The 12,829-nt window shown below is 44.2% G+C and overlaps 1 protein-coding gene across 8 annotated transcripts in view; it reads right to left on the reverse strand.

The window, feature by feature from the left end:
* CFLAR (CASP8 and FADD like apoptosis regulator) overlaps positions 1–12,829 on the reverse strand; it is a 64,037-nt gene that overhangs the window by 44,178 nt on the left and 7,030 nt on the right. For 4 of the 8 annotated variants that reach the window (XR_009213747.1, XR_009213746.1, XR_009213745.1 and 1 more), the window contains exon 1: positions 11,586–12,361. The exons of 1 other annotated variant lie outside the window; for it this stretch is intronic. The gene's annotated coding sequence lies outside the window, so the exon portion shown is untranslated. Of the gene's footprint in view, positions 1–136; positions 627–4,174; positions 4,258–11,585; positions 12,363–12,829 lie in introns of those variants that run through there. 3 more of the 8 variants (XM_032754993.2, XM_032754992.2, XM_058439765.1) reach the window with 3 other exon arrangements.

Genomic DNA, 12,829 nt, shown 5'->3' on the forward strand with positions numbered 1-12,829 from the left:
TCTTTCTGGGTGGTCTCCCTGACCTAAGTAGATTAAGTTCTATAGAAAGGGATCTATAGAAGTCTAAAGAAAGGGATCCTTGGTAGACAGAGCCAAAAACTCAGACTAATCCAAAGAGACAGAGAAGAAAACCTACATTGTAAAGGAAATGAAACAACAGATGAACTCATCTGCAAGGAAACCCCACATTCTTTTTCAGAATTCATCAGAATGTAAACCATGTTCAGGGAAAATTACAACTAAGGGTTAATGGCCTCAGTAGGAGGAACGGGGAAGAAGTACGTAGCAGAAGGAAGTGGGAAAAGCCCAGTCAGCCTGACTGAACCAGGGAAACTTGTGTCACAGGGTTAAACCTCCACTTCGATGACTCCACCCATGTGGCCTTAAACAAACAATGGGGAAAAGAAATTTCTGTCCCTGTGCCACTCCTTTTTTCTAGTTGCTCTCCTACTTCAAAAGCCCCTCACTCACACCTGGAGGCAGAAACCTCTGCTGCCATCCTCCTAGACCCCAAGCCCTTTTCACAACTTCATCATGAATGCTCACAGAACCTGCCACCAAGTTGTCAGGTTTGGATCATGTCTTCAGACCCTGAGCCCCATGGAGGTGCCAGAGGCCCTGACTCTCAATGCACTGCTACACGGCAGCAATTGCCATCAGTGCTTCTGATGTTCTCAGTGGAACATCAGGAAGTTACAGAGGATCTGGGGAAAGACCTCACTCCTGGGAGGGGGCTGGGTAGGAGGGGTAAGGAGCTTATGCAATGGGTGTGTTCTTAACTTCTTCCCTTGAAACTCATCCTATTTTCTTTCAAAATTTAAGTTGCTAACCTATCTACTCTTAAGTTTCACAGCTAAAACTTATGTTAAATCGCCTCTCGTGTTCTTTATCTGTTCCTACAAGACAATACTTCAGGTTAAAATCAAATTTATTAACAAAAAATAAGTGGAAACACAACCCAACTCTAAATTGCCAATGGTTGCTTTGTATTTGTGTTCAAGTATATTTATATATTTATCTAGCTGTATTTAGTGAAAGAAGCACTGAATCCATTTATTTATCTACATACAGTATCAGTCCACAAAAGAAGTGAGCTATCTTAAAATAAAAACACATAAATAGAAAAATTTTACATGAAAACAAGGGGAAAAATTAGGTTAGAAATTTGAAATGGGCTTGCCCATTCATCCAAACTTCACTTAAATATGATTATTTGTAAATAACTGGAGAAATTAAATTTGCTAAGTTAAATTTACTAAAATTAAATGTGCTCAATGAAAGTGGAAAAATTGGCACTCAGACTATTTTACTTTTTTTTAGCAGAAAGATAAATACAAATTTTATGTGTTCTGGACAGCCCAAATCTATACACCACTCGCAGGCCAACAGTGCTTTAATCTCACCATCAGCTTCCATGAAAAGGAGGCCAAGTTCTTTTCTACTGTATTCATTAATAGTCACAATTTTGTCAACAGTTATTATTATAAATTAAACTATAAAATATATGCAGTAGAAGGAATTATAAAAACACAAAAATAAAATCATTAAACACAAGAGTAAGAAATGAGATATTATACAAATTCACTGACATATTTGAAAAAGAACCAAACAGAACTACTAGAAATGAAATGCTTAATTCTCTATTTTTTTTACAGTCATCTAACTTTTGTAATTCATAAGTATCAACAATATAACAATGCCACCAAGAGTTAACAAAATGAGATCATCATTTTAAAAAACATGATCTGCTCAGTTTGTTTCTTCCAACCATCACACCCATGACTGCTTTCTGCCAGTCATGCACGCTCAGCAAGAGCACTGGCATACTGTCTTCCCTCTGTGCTAATGGGGGTAGAGTTTGGCAGCAAAATCTAGATTACTCAGTGGTAGCATCTGGCACATTGAAAGAAAATATCAAAAGGAAACTACAGATCCCGTGTGGAGCCAGCCCACTCAGATGCAGCAAAATATCAGCGTGTGTGTATGCTGGAGGCAGTTCACTGTGGCTAGAGGTGGTGAGCACTTGAGAAAGGAGAGCATACTAGGGAGAGGTAGGGCTGGGGTCCGAATAATCACCACTTTGTTGGGGTTTCTTTTAAGCCCAAGCCAAGAAAATAACATAAAAATTACTCTTAGACTAGGGAAGCTCATAAGGTCTTCAGTTTTTTGTAGAGAAAGGGTCCCACTGGGCCGGGCGCGGTGGCTCACGCTTGTAATCCCAGCACTTTGGGAGGCCGAGGCGGGCGGATCACGAGGTCAGGAGATCGAGACCACGGTGAAACCCCGTCTCTACTAAAAATACAAAAAATTAGCCGGGCGTGCTGGCGGGCGCCTGTAGTCCCAGCTACTCAGAGAGGCTGAGGCAGGAGAATGGCGTGAACCCGGGAGGCGGAGCTTGCAGTGAGCCGAGATTGTGCCACTACACTCCAGCCTGGGTGACAGAGTGAGACTCCGTCTCAAAAAAAAAAAAAAAAGAGAGAGAGAAAGGGTCCCACTGTGTTTCTCAGGCTGGTGTCGAACTCCTGGGCTCAAGTGATTCTCCTGCCTCAGCCTTCCAAAATGCTGAGATTACAGGTGTAAGCCATCACACCCAGATGAATGAGTTCTTTAGAGCCCAGTAAAAGGATTTGTGCCCATCAGTTACCAACTCCACCCTGCCTGAGCTGCGGGACTCAGTGTCCCCTTCACCTCTTCTGAAGAGTCACTTGCTTTCACCTTACTTAGATGAAGGGGCAAAGGAATATCCAAGTCCAATTATTTTTCTTCCCTGCTTTCAAATACCCAATCCTCCTGACTGATCAAGATACCATTAGTTTCATTTCTCCCCTCAGTGTTTTCAGCAGTTCACTTTCCCTAGCCAGACAAAATTGGCACCTGTGTGTGTTTTCTAGAATTTTAAAGGAATTCCCCTCAACTCCCCTCACAGGCATATTCTAATTTAATGACTATATCTCCCCTTCTTTTCCACACCCACACCCTGGTACAAACTGTCCTGACCTTCACAAGAGCAACTAAAACCTGAGACCAATTTCTGTTTCATTTCTCTTGCAGAAGTCATGAGACTATCGCCAATTATTATTCAAAACGTCAACAAAGCTTAGGCAAGTCAGAGTTATCTTTCACACACTAGCTAAAAGGAGCATCCGGTTCTGGAAACAGAAATACTCCAGGCGTTTTTTGTAGAAATTACACTTAATACTGGAACTAACAAAACTGCTGAGAGGACTGGAGGAAGGAGCTCTGGGGTGGGATTCTAACAAGACTCCTGGGGCTGCTGCAACAACCTTGCCTCAGCCAGGGAAGTGAGGATCAGGAGGCCGCCACTAGAACTGAGCTCAAAGACCCGCTGACAGTGGAGACCCAGTGATCATGTAATGCCCAACCTTGTTTTTACTAACCCTGTTTTTAGACTCTCCCTTTCCTTTAATCACTTAGCCTTGTTTCCACCTGAATTGACTCTCCCTTAGCTAAGAGAGCCAGACAGACTCCATCTTGGCTCTTTCACTGGCAGCCCCTTCCTCAAGGACTTAACTTGTGCAAGCTGACTCCCAGCACATCCAAGAATGCAATTAACTGATAAGATACTGTGGCGAGCAATATCCGTAGTTCCCAGGAATTCGTCCGATTGATAACGCCCAAAGCCCCGCATCGATCACCTTGTAATAGTCTTAAAGCCCCTGCACCTGGAACTGTTTACTTTCCTGTAACATTTATCCTTTTAACTTTTTTGCCTACTTTACTTCTGTAAAATTGTTTTAACTAGACCCTCCCTCCCCTTTCTAAACCAAAGTATAAAAGAAAATCTAGCCCCTTCTTCGAGGCTGAGAGAACTTTGAGCGTTAGCCGTCTCTTGGCCGCCGGCTAAATAAACGGACCCTTAATTCGTCTCAAAGTGTGGCGTTTTCTCTAACTCGCTCAGGTACAACAATCAGACGGCGCATGCTACAAACTCTGGCCAGCATTTTCAATTATCTGGCCTTTTTCCCTCCTAACTGTCAGCCCTGCAACATCTAGGGTGACCGAGTCCCAGGAAACCCCTCAGACCCAGGCAAACAGGGATGGTTGATCACTCCAGCACCCCTGCCTTAATGAGGAAGCCTCTACCACTCCTACACCTCCAGTAGCAAGTTCTGAAGGAAGGGAGAAGAGATAACACAATCTGAAAACTACTTACCACCACACCCTGGTGGTTTCCTGAGCTGGGCCCCTACGGCTGCTCAACAGTTTCATTTACAAGAAGACTCTGTTCAGCTCCTTTCCCACACCCTTCAAGGCGTGTAAGAAACCTCCCACACTCCACAACTCTCTTCCATCCCAACACCACCCCCAGTGACATTTCTCATCCATGTATCAGGCACAAACTCCTGCCACCTTCCACCTTTCCACTGCCCCAGCCGGTCCCTCCTGTCCCTCTGCTTGCCTAGGGCTAAGCCTCCCTGCGTGCCCTCCTGTCTCTACTAAGCCCTTATGTCTATTCTCAACATCCTCTCTACCTCCAGAGACGGCTCCTCCCAGCTCATAAACATGTGCAAGTTTCTTCCGTCTTAAAAAATAAAGCCAAAACCCTCAAAAAAGCCTGAGGGTCCCCTAGACCGACCATCCTTTCATTTTATTCCCTTTCACATAAAGCTGGGACCTCCTGAAGTAACAGTCTGTACTTAGTGCTTCAGTTTCTTCAACCACAATTCACTTCTCAGCATGCCTCCACCTGGATCCCCTCACCCACCATCTCCTCTACACAGCCACACTCAGTCCTGAGCCATACTGGAATCTGAAGCAAAACGGACAATCAGCAATACTGACGCTGTCTTTATTTAAAATGTTGGCATTTTGTTCATCATAGATTTTTGGCATTTATGTCTGTTTTTTAAAATATTGCATTAAAATATTATCTATCTTGATGACTGACTTTTTGAGCACCCCCTTACATGTTGTCCTGAAGCCAGTGCCTCGTTTGTCCTGGCTAGTATCCCAGCCCTGATGACACGGCTCTTGTTGAGGCCCTGGTGACCTCCTGGTTGCCACATCCAAAAACTTGTAAGTCCTCTTTCATCTGACTGCTCAACTCCAGCTGACACTGCTAATTAATCCCTCCTTGAAACTCTTCTCCCTTGGCTGAGCTCACACCACTATATTCTACACAGACCCTTCTCTGACTTTCTTCTACTCCTCAGCATACTCTTTCTGCACCTGTCCCTTAAGTGCTGGTGCCTACCATCCATCTCTCATCCAAACTCATTCCCCTAGCCATTCTGTTCCCCCTGCTTCAGACCTTACCCTCTCCAAATCTACCTTCCATCTAAGTGAACTTTCTAAAGTTCATGCCTGAACTGGCCAGGAGCAGTGGCTCACACCTGTAATCCCAGCACTTTGGGAGGCCAAGGCGGGTGGATCACTTGAGGCAAGGAGTTCAAGACCAGCCTGGCCAACATGGCAAAACCCTGTCTCTACTAAAAATACAAAAACTAGCTGGCCGTGGTGCTGCATGCCTGTAATCCCAGCTATTCAAGGGGCTGAGGCACAAGAATCTCTTGAGCCTGGGAGGTGGAGGTTGCCAGTGAGCTGAGATTGTGCCACTGCACTCCAGCCTGGGCAACAAGAGTTAAACTCCATCTTGAAAAACAGAACAAAACAAAACACCTCTATTGAAGCACTTAACACACTTCCCTGGTACCCACATTAGCCCTAACCAAGTGTCAGCAAATGTGGTTAAGTTTAGTCAGGCTTCTCAACCTTTCTCACAGAACACCAGCGCTGCCTCCAAACTATCTGGTAACAAAGGCACATATTGTTCCCTGTAATCAGTAGCAAAGCATGCAGCATGACCAGCTAAGCCATCCAAAGACGTACTTAACATTCCCTTCTTTCTACTGCTTCTCTGTGTGAAGCAAGGTCATCATATGGCATGAAAGCAATGTCATGTCCAATGAGCCACGGCGTGAATGCAAATGTAATTTCTTAGCAACCCCACAAACTGGGCGGCAGTGGAGAAACCTGTCTTGCCAGCTGCAGAAAGCAGCATGCAAACCTGAACTTTCAGGTGTCTGGGAAGCCCCAGTGGAGATATGAACATGAAACAAAGTGTCATCCAGAAGTTTCTAAAAGGAGAAGAGGTTGCACAATTCTGGGTAAAGTAGAATGTGGCCATCTCACAGAAGTTTTGTGCATTCATCCTGAACATAACAAAATTCACCTTCCTCCTCCATTGGTGTGCAGAACAACAGATGATCCCAATTATAAAATGACATAAAATTATGTCATATTTTATAAAATTATTTGATGAGGCTGCTATGGTTTGAATGTGTCCCCTCCAAAGTTCAGGTGTTGCCAATATGATAGGATTAAGAAGTGGGGCCTTTAAGAGGTGATCATTCCCTGGAGGCTCCTCCCTCCTGAGTGGGATTAGATGTCCTTATAAAGGGGGCTGATAAAGGGAGTTTATTTCTTTTTTTGCCCTTCCACCTTTTGCCATGTTAAGACACAGCATTCCTCCCCTCCGTAGAACGCAGTGTTCAAGGCACCAGATTGGAAGCGGGGAGCAGCCCTCACCAGATGTCAGCACCTTGATCTTGGACTTCCCAGCCTCCAGACTGTGAGAAATAAATTTCTGTTTTTTATAAATTACCTGGTTGTGGGTATTTTGTTATAGCAGCACAAAACAGACTAAGACAGAACAGACTTTTCATGACTCTCAGGGAAGCTCCCACAAATTCCAACCAGACATTATCTCCAGTAACTTCCTTGGTTCCTAACACTTACATGTAGGCTGCAGAAAATGAGAATGAATCAGAAATGAGAAAGCATCTAGATCAAAAGGTCATAAATCATCATCTAATTGGATATAGAAACATGGGCAAAGTCACCAGGAGCAAGGGAGCTAAATCAGTTGATGTAGTGCCCTTAACTAAATTTAAATTTTCACTTTGGCAGGTATACTCGCTCAGCTTACACAACGGATTGCCCACTGTAACTAAAGGGCCAAGAGTGGCCCTGCAGGAGATAGCTCTGTTCAAAATCAGAAATTGTGCATAATACTATGGACAAACTTCTGATACATAGCTGAAGCACTAACAGTTATCATCCCCACTTCACATAATCTAACTCCAAACCAAAAATATCTCAATGTTCCCTGCACAGTATTTTTCTGTCCCAGCAACTTCACTCAAGCATTTGCCTCCATTTGGAAAGCCCCTTCCCTCCTCTCAGTCTGTACGTGAAATTATATCTTATCTCTCAAGAGGTCTCTTCTATAAGCTTGTCTTGATCCCCAAATCAAGTCATCTCTTCCTGCTTTGTAGCACTGTGTTCTCTTCCAGCATTTTATCTTATTCTATCCTATGTGAGACTCAGTTGAGTACTGTCATATGTGGAGGTCCTTGGGGATAGATAGGCTTTTACTCATCTTCATTAGGCTGTGGTAAACAATGGCCAGGGCTGCCAATCTCAGCCCTCTTGGGTCTTGAACAGACTAGTCATCATTAGACCATTGCAGCCCATGTGTAATGCTTACTCATCCCTTCGTAACATACAATGAAGCAAGATGGAGCTGGTGGTGTAGTTAAGATACCATACTTGGAATCTGGTTGTTGGATCCAGAAGAAAGAGCTTGTGAAAGGAAGCTTTTGCAACTACATGAGATAACAATGCTATTGCTTTAGAGTGACTTGCCATGTAATTCTAAAAGGATGGGTAAGCCCCCATGCAAAACTTTCTGGAAACTGGCAGGACCTCATTGTGAGTAGGGAGAATACAACATCTCCAACCAAGGGGATGTTTGGAACTCATCATCAATTTATTACCGGGCTTCAATTTATTTGATAGAGAAAAATGAGGAACAGGTCAAGCTGCCTGAGTTTAAGCAAGATGTCAGATTTTAATGCTTCAGCAATGACTGAGTTCAGAGACCAGGTCTCAACTTCAGGTAGTACGAAGAAGACCTATGGCTTAGCCTCACTTCTTTTTAGGTATCTAAACCATCTGATGTCACCTTTAGAGGAACTGGATGTCTAACTTCATGCAACAGCAGTCAGGAAAACAGGCATTCCTTCTCCTCAAGGTTTTGATCAAAGGAACAAACAGTGGCTCAAGAAACAACCCCATCTATTCAAGAGAATAGCATACTATCAATCATGCTACACTACTGCAATAAAATATTTAGGAGACATTCTCAAGTTCATCTAGACAAGATTGGCTTACATTAAATTTCAACTTGGCAGGTATATTTGCTCAGTTTACACAACAGATTCTCCATTGTAACTAAAGGGCCAAACTTGGCCCTTTGGGAGATAGCTCTGTTCAAAGTCAGAAATTGTACATAATACTAGGGATATATAAAGTTCTTAAAATTACTTTTATATAGCATTCATTTTCTGTAAAAAGCACTACCTGCTTTTTGCTCTAAGAAAATCTGGAAAATAGAGAAAAGTAGAGAAGAAAATAAAAATTCCCCACTTGCTTCAGTCTCATCACCATCCCTGGTACCTACTCCTCTGTCCCCTAGTTTCTCATCTCTTGCCTGAGTCCTCGTTCTAGGTTCCTTTACATTCCTGGTGACGACCCAGGTTAAAGGGATAGACTCATTCTACATTTAGGCTGAATGATGGCCAGCACGTTTATAGAAAGCCTAGGCAGACAGCAACTGATACAGTGTCTCCTCTGGGGGTATAGCTTTGTGCTATATACAACTTGCCTGTGCTACCATATTTTGTTAATAGCTCCATCACGGAGCACAACCTTATAATTACTTACCAGATTAAAATAATCCAGCCTTATAATTATTTGCCAGATTAACATAATCCAGCCATGGCTTAGAATAGAACTCAAGTCAAGTATAAAATCTGAACTATGGGGTTTCAATAGCATACCACGGCCAAGGTTTTGGGCGAAACTATTGCACTGTTTCTATGTTTTCCAACCAGAAAGGGTGCTCCAGACAGCAGAGGGAGATCTACGTGCTCCCATTCCTCAGCCCCAGCAGGTGCTCAGTAAATGCTGAAGGAGTTACTTTTTTCATTTAACTCTTGATTCAAAGTTGTGGCTATTGTTGCAGGGAATTTGGTTCACTCACCAGATAGTATTCAAGCAAGAGACTGTCAGGTACCTACTCTTTTAAACAATCTCATTGACTTTGAAAACTACTTTTGAAAGCTGCAAGTAAAAACAAACAAAAAACACAGATATATAAGCCAAAGGGAAGATAAAAAGGAAGTTCAAGGAAAAAACTCAAGAATTTCACAAGTAGATAAGGAAGCTTTGGTTCCCATTTCTAAAGTCACATGACTAAAGAAACTCATTACCCTGGGAAGCATTTTTAAACCTTGGAGTAAGTAACTATGAGAGGATTTTTCAATTACATTTTTAAAAGTATATAAATATACATATGAATGATTCATTTCTTCAACTGAAGAGTTCACTGCAGAAGATACAAATTATCTTGAGTACGCAGATGAAAGTGGTATCAAGTGGTGTAGCTTCTCTCTTTCATAATAAGTACTAAATCACCAAAGATGGCAAAACCCAGTATGGAGAATAAGAGAAAAATAATGTAGAAGATGTTTATCTATTTGGGCCAAAAACTTAAATCGCCGAAAAAAGAAAGTGGCTAGAAGTGGAGACCATCAAAGGAATATAAATACAGAACAAGTGTAGAAAAGGAAGCAATCACTTGAACCCAGGAGGCAGAGGCTGCAGTGAGCAGAGATAGCACCACTGCACTCCAGCCTGGGTGACAGAGTGAGACTGTCTCAAAAAAAAAAAAAAAATGTAGCTGGGTGTGGTGGCACACACCTGTAGTTTCAGCTACTCCAGAGGCTGATGTGAGATGACTGCTTGAGCCTAGAGTTAGAGGCTGAAGTGAGCTATGATCACCTGATCACCACTGCACTCCAGCCTGGGCAACAAGCAAGACCTCATCTCAAAAAAAAAAAAAAAAAAAGAAAGAAAAGAAAAGAAGGCCCCACCTTGAATCTTTTTTAGAAAAAAGCAGGTTGTAAATAAACACAATTTTAAAAAATGAAATATCTTGCAAACTAGAAAATAAACCAAAAAAATTATGAGTGTTTATTTTTTTTCTTATTTTTATTTTTTTTGAGACGGAGTCTTTCTCTGTCCCCCAGGCTGGAGTGCAGTGGCGCGATCTCAGCTCACCGCAACCTCCACCTCCTGGGTTCATGCCATTCTCCTGCCTCAGCCTCCCGAGTAGCTGGGAATACAGGCGCCCGCCAACACGCCCGGCTAATTTTTTTTTTTTTTTTTTTTTAGACGGAGTCTTTTTTTTTTTTTTTTTTTTTTAGACGGAGTCTTTCTCTGTCCCCCAGGCTGGAGTGCAGTGGCGCGATCTCGGCTCACTGCAAACTCTGCCTCCTGGGTTCACGCCATTCTCCTGCCTCAGCCTCCCGAGTAGCTGGCAATACAGGTGCCCGCCAACACGCCCAGCTAATTTTTTGTGTTTTTAGTAGAGACGGGGTTTCACCGTGTTAGCCAGGATGGTCTCGATCTCCTGACCTCGTGATCCGCCCGCCTCAGCCTCCCAAAGTGCTGGGATTACAGGCTTGAGCCACCGCGCCCGGCTGAGTGTTTATTTTTAAAAATATGTAAAAGACTATATTTGAGAGCACACATGTGTGAAAAAAAAAAAAAAAACAACATTAAACTGAAACCTTTGGTTATCTCTAGGGAATGAACCCCTGGAGGTTTTCTCTATTTATTTTGCATGTATTTTAACTCAGAAAAGTATAATACAACTTGACTGAAGAGTGTCTGAAGAAAATGCATTACAGTACAGAATGTTAGGTACAACCCTGAAGCAAGCGCAAAGACAGCCTCTGAGCATATGAAAGTACAGAGAAAGGGCACGGGGTGGGGGGTGTCAAGTCTTCTGAGGGGAGATGACAGGAGGAGAGCGTAAGGGAGAGACAGGGCATTCCAATAACGATAGTGCTTTTCACCTCACCGATCTATAGTAAGAAAGAACAACTGTGTTCTGCAAGTTACCTGGGCATACTAAAAGAAAAGACAAAACAAACAAACAAATAAACAAAAAGAACCCATGGTGTCATAACTGCCCCACCATGGCCCACAGGCTTCCTCCAGTCAGGCTGTCAGTGGATCTTGTCTAAACTGCCTTGACTCGAAGTTACCTGTGTAGGTAACTGCTGAGTCTTCCTCAACCACATTGTGAGGTTATGGGGAAAAGAACCAAGTTTAGATCCATTTCTATGTCCTCGGCACCCAGAACTCTGCCTGGCCCAGAGAAGCTCAATAAATGTTGGTCGGATTATACTGAATTAAAGGCAAGGAGGCATTGGAGTCCATAAACACGAGTTTAATTAGCCCCTGGGGCTCTACAGGGAAGAAATAATCAGACTTCAAGGGTGCCCCATTCCCCAGAGTCCATTCCTGGTATTTGAAAGAGCAACATGCCCCGGAGTGTTGTGAGTCCTCTGGAGGCTCAAGGAGACCTAGGGCCAAAAGCGAGGACTCAATCCTTTTCTGCCACTATCGGGGGACAGTGCCCCGATGTCCCAGGAGCCCAGGGCGACACCAGCCCAGGGGCGGGGATCGGGCAGGATTCTCGGTCTACTCACGCCCAGGCAGCCGCCGGCTCTTCCCACTGGATCTCCGCCGGGACCAACTCCCACCCTCGCCGGACAAGCTCAGACCTGCTGCTGCGCAAAACCAGAATTGGAAATGCCCCAGATGGGACGAGGAACAAGGACAGAAAGTCAAAAGCATCAACAGGTGGCTTCGCCGGAGGGCGTCCGAGAACCTCTGCCTACTGAACCGCTTCACGCCTAATCCCCGCCGCCCACCGGCTGAAATGTTACCACACAAGACATAAATTCTCGAATCCTGTCTGCGGAATTCCCCGCCCACGCGCAGTTGAAACTTGCACAGGGCCACTCGCGTGTCTCTGGGTGGTAAAATTTTCCATGAGTGGTCAAAGGGCTTATGCATAGCTCAGGACAGTTACGTGCGGCCCCACCACCTACTAGGAGCTGCGGTAGGACCTCCAATGCCCCAGGGGCCTAGGCAGTTTCTGCTTCAGCTTCCTGGAGGCCCCCAGCCCAAGGCTCAAAAAACTGCACGCTATCCCGCCCACCCCGGGTCGCGTTAAGACTTTCGGGGGGAGGGGGAAACCCAGCGACCCTGCAAATAGCTTCACCTTGGAAACCGGTATAAGGAAGCAAGTAATACCGTGTTAAAAGAAGGCCAAATGTCAGTTACAAACAGAAACGTAAAACATAAAGTCGCTAGAGAAAGCCATTTTAACGAGGACATTTGACCCAAAAGCTGTTAAGTAAAATAAGTATTAACAAAACAAGAAAATGTATGTAAAGCAAACGGTAAACATTAAAAACTCCCTTTCAACCCAGTCTTTTTTTTTTTTTTTTTGAGACGGAGTCTTGCTCTGTCCCCCAGGCTGGAGTGCAGTGGCACAATCTCGGCTCACTGCAACCTCCGCCTCCTGGGTTCACGCCATTCTCCTGCCTCAGCCTCTCCGAGTAGCTGGGACTACAGGCGCCCGCCACCACGCCCGGCTAATTTTTTTTTGTATTTTTAGTAGAGACAGGGTTTCACCGTGGTGTCGATCTCTTGACCTCGTGATCCGCCCGCCTCGGCCTCCCAAAGTGCTGGGATTACAAGCGTGAGCCACCGCGCCTGGCCTCAACCTCTCCAGCTTTTTTATACCCTTGGCTGAGTCAGCTCCTGCATCCTGGGCATTCTTATCATTGTCATCATGATCTTTGACTGTGTGTGAACCCGTAAGGGCAAGAAAGTGTTCATCTCTAGGTCCCTTTACCAACAGGGCTGGCCACACAGCCGGTAG

This window comes from Hylobates moloch, unplaced genomic scaffold (assembly GCF_009828535.3).
Source record: "Hylobates moloch isolate HMO894 unplaced genomic scaffold, HMol_V3 SCAFFOLD_1, whole genome shotgun sequence".
Lineage (NCBI taxonomy): Eukaryota > Metazoa > Chordata > Mammalia > Primates > Hylobatidae > Hylobates > Hylobates moloch.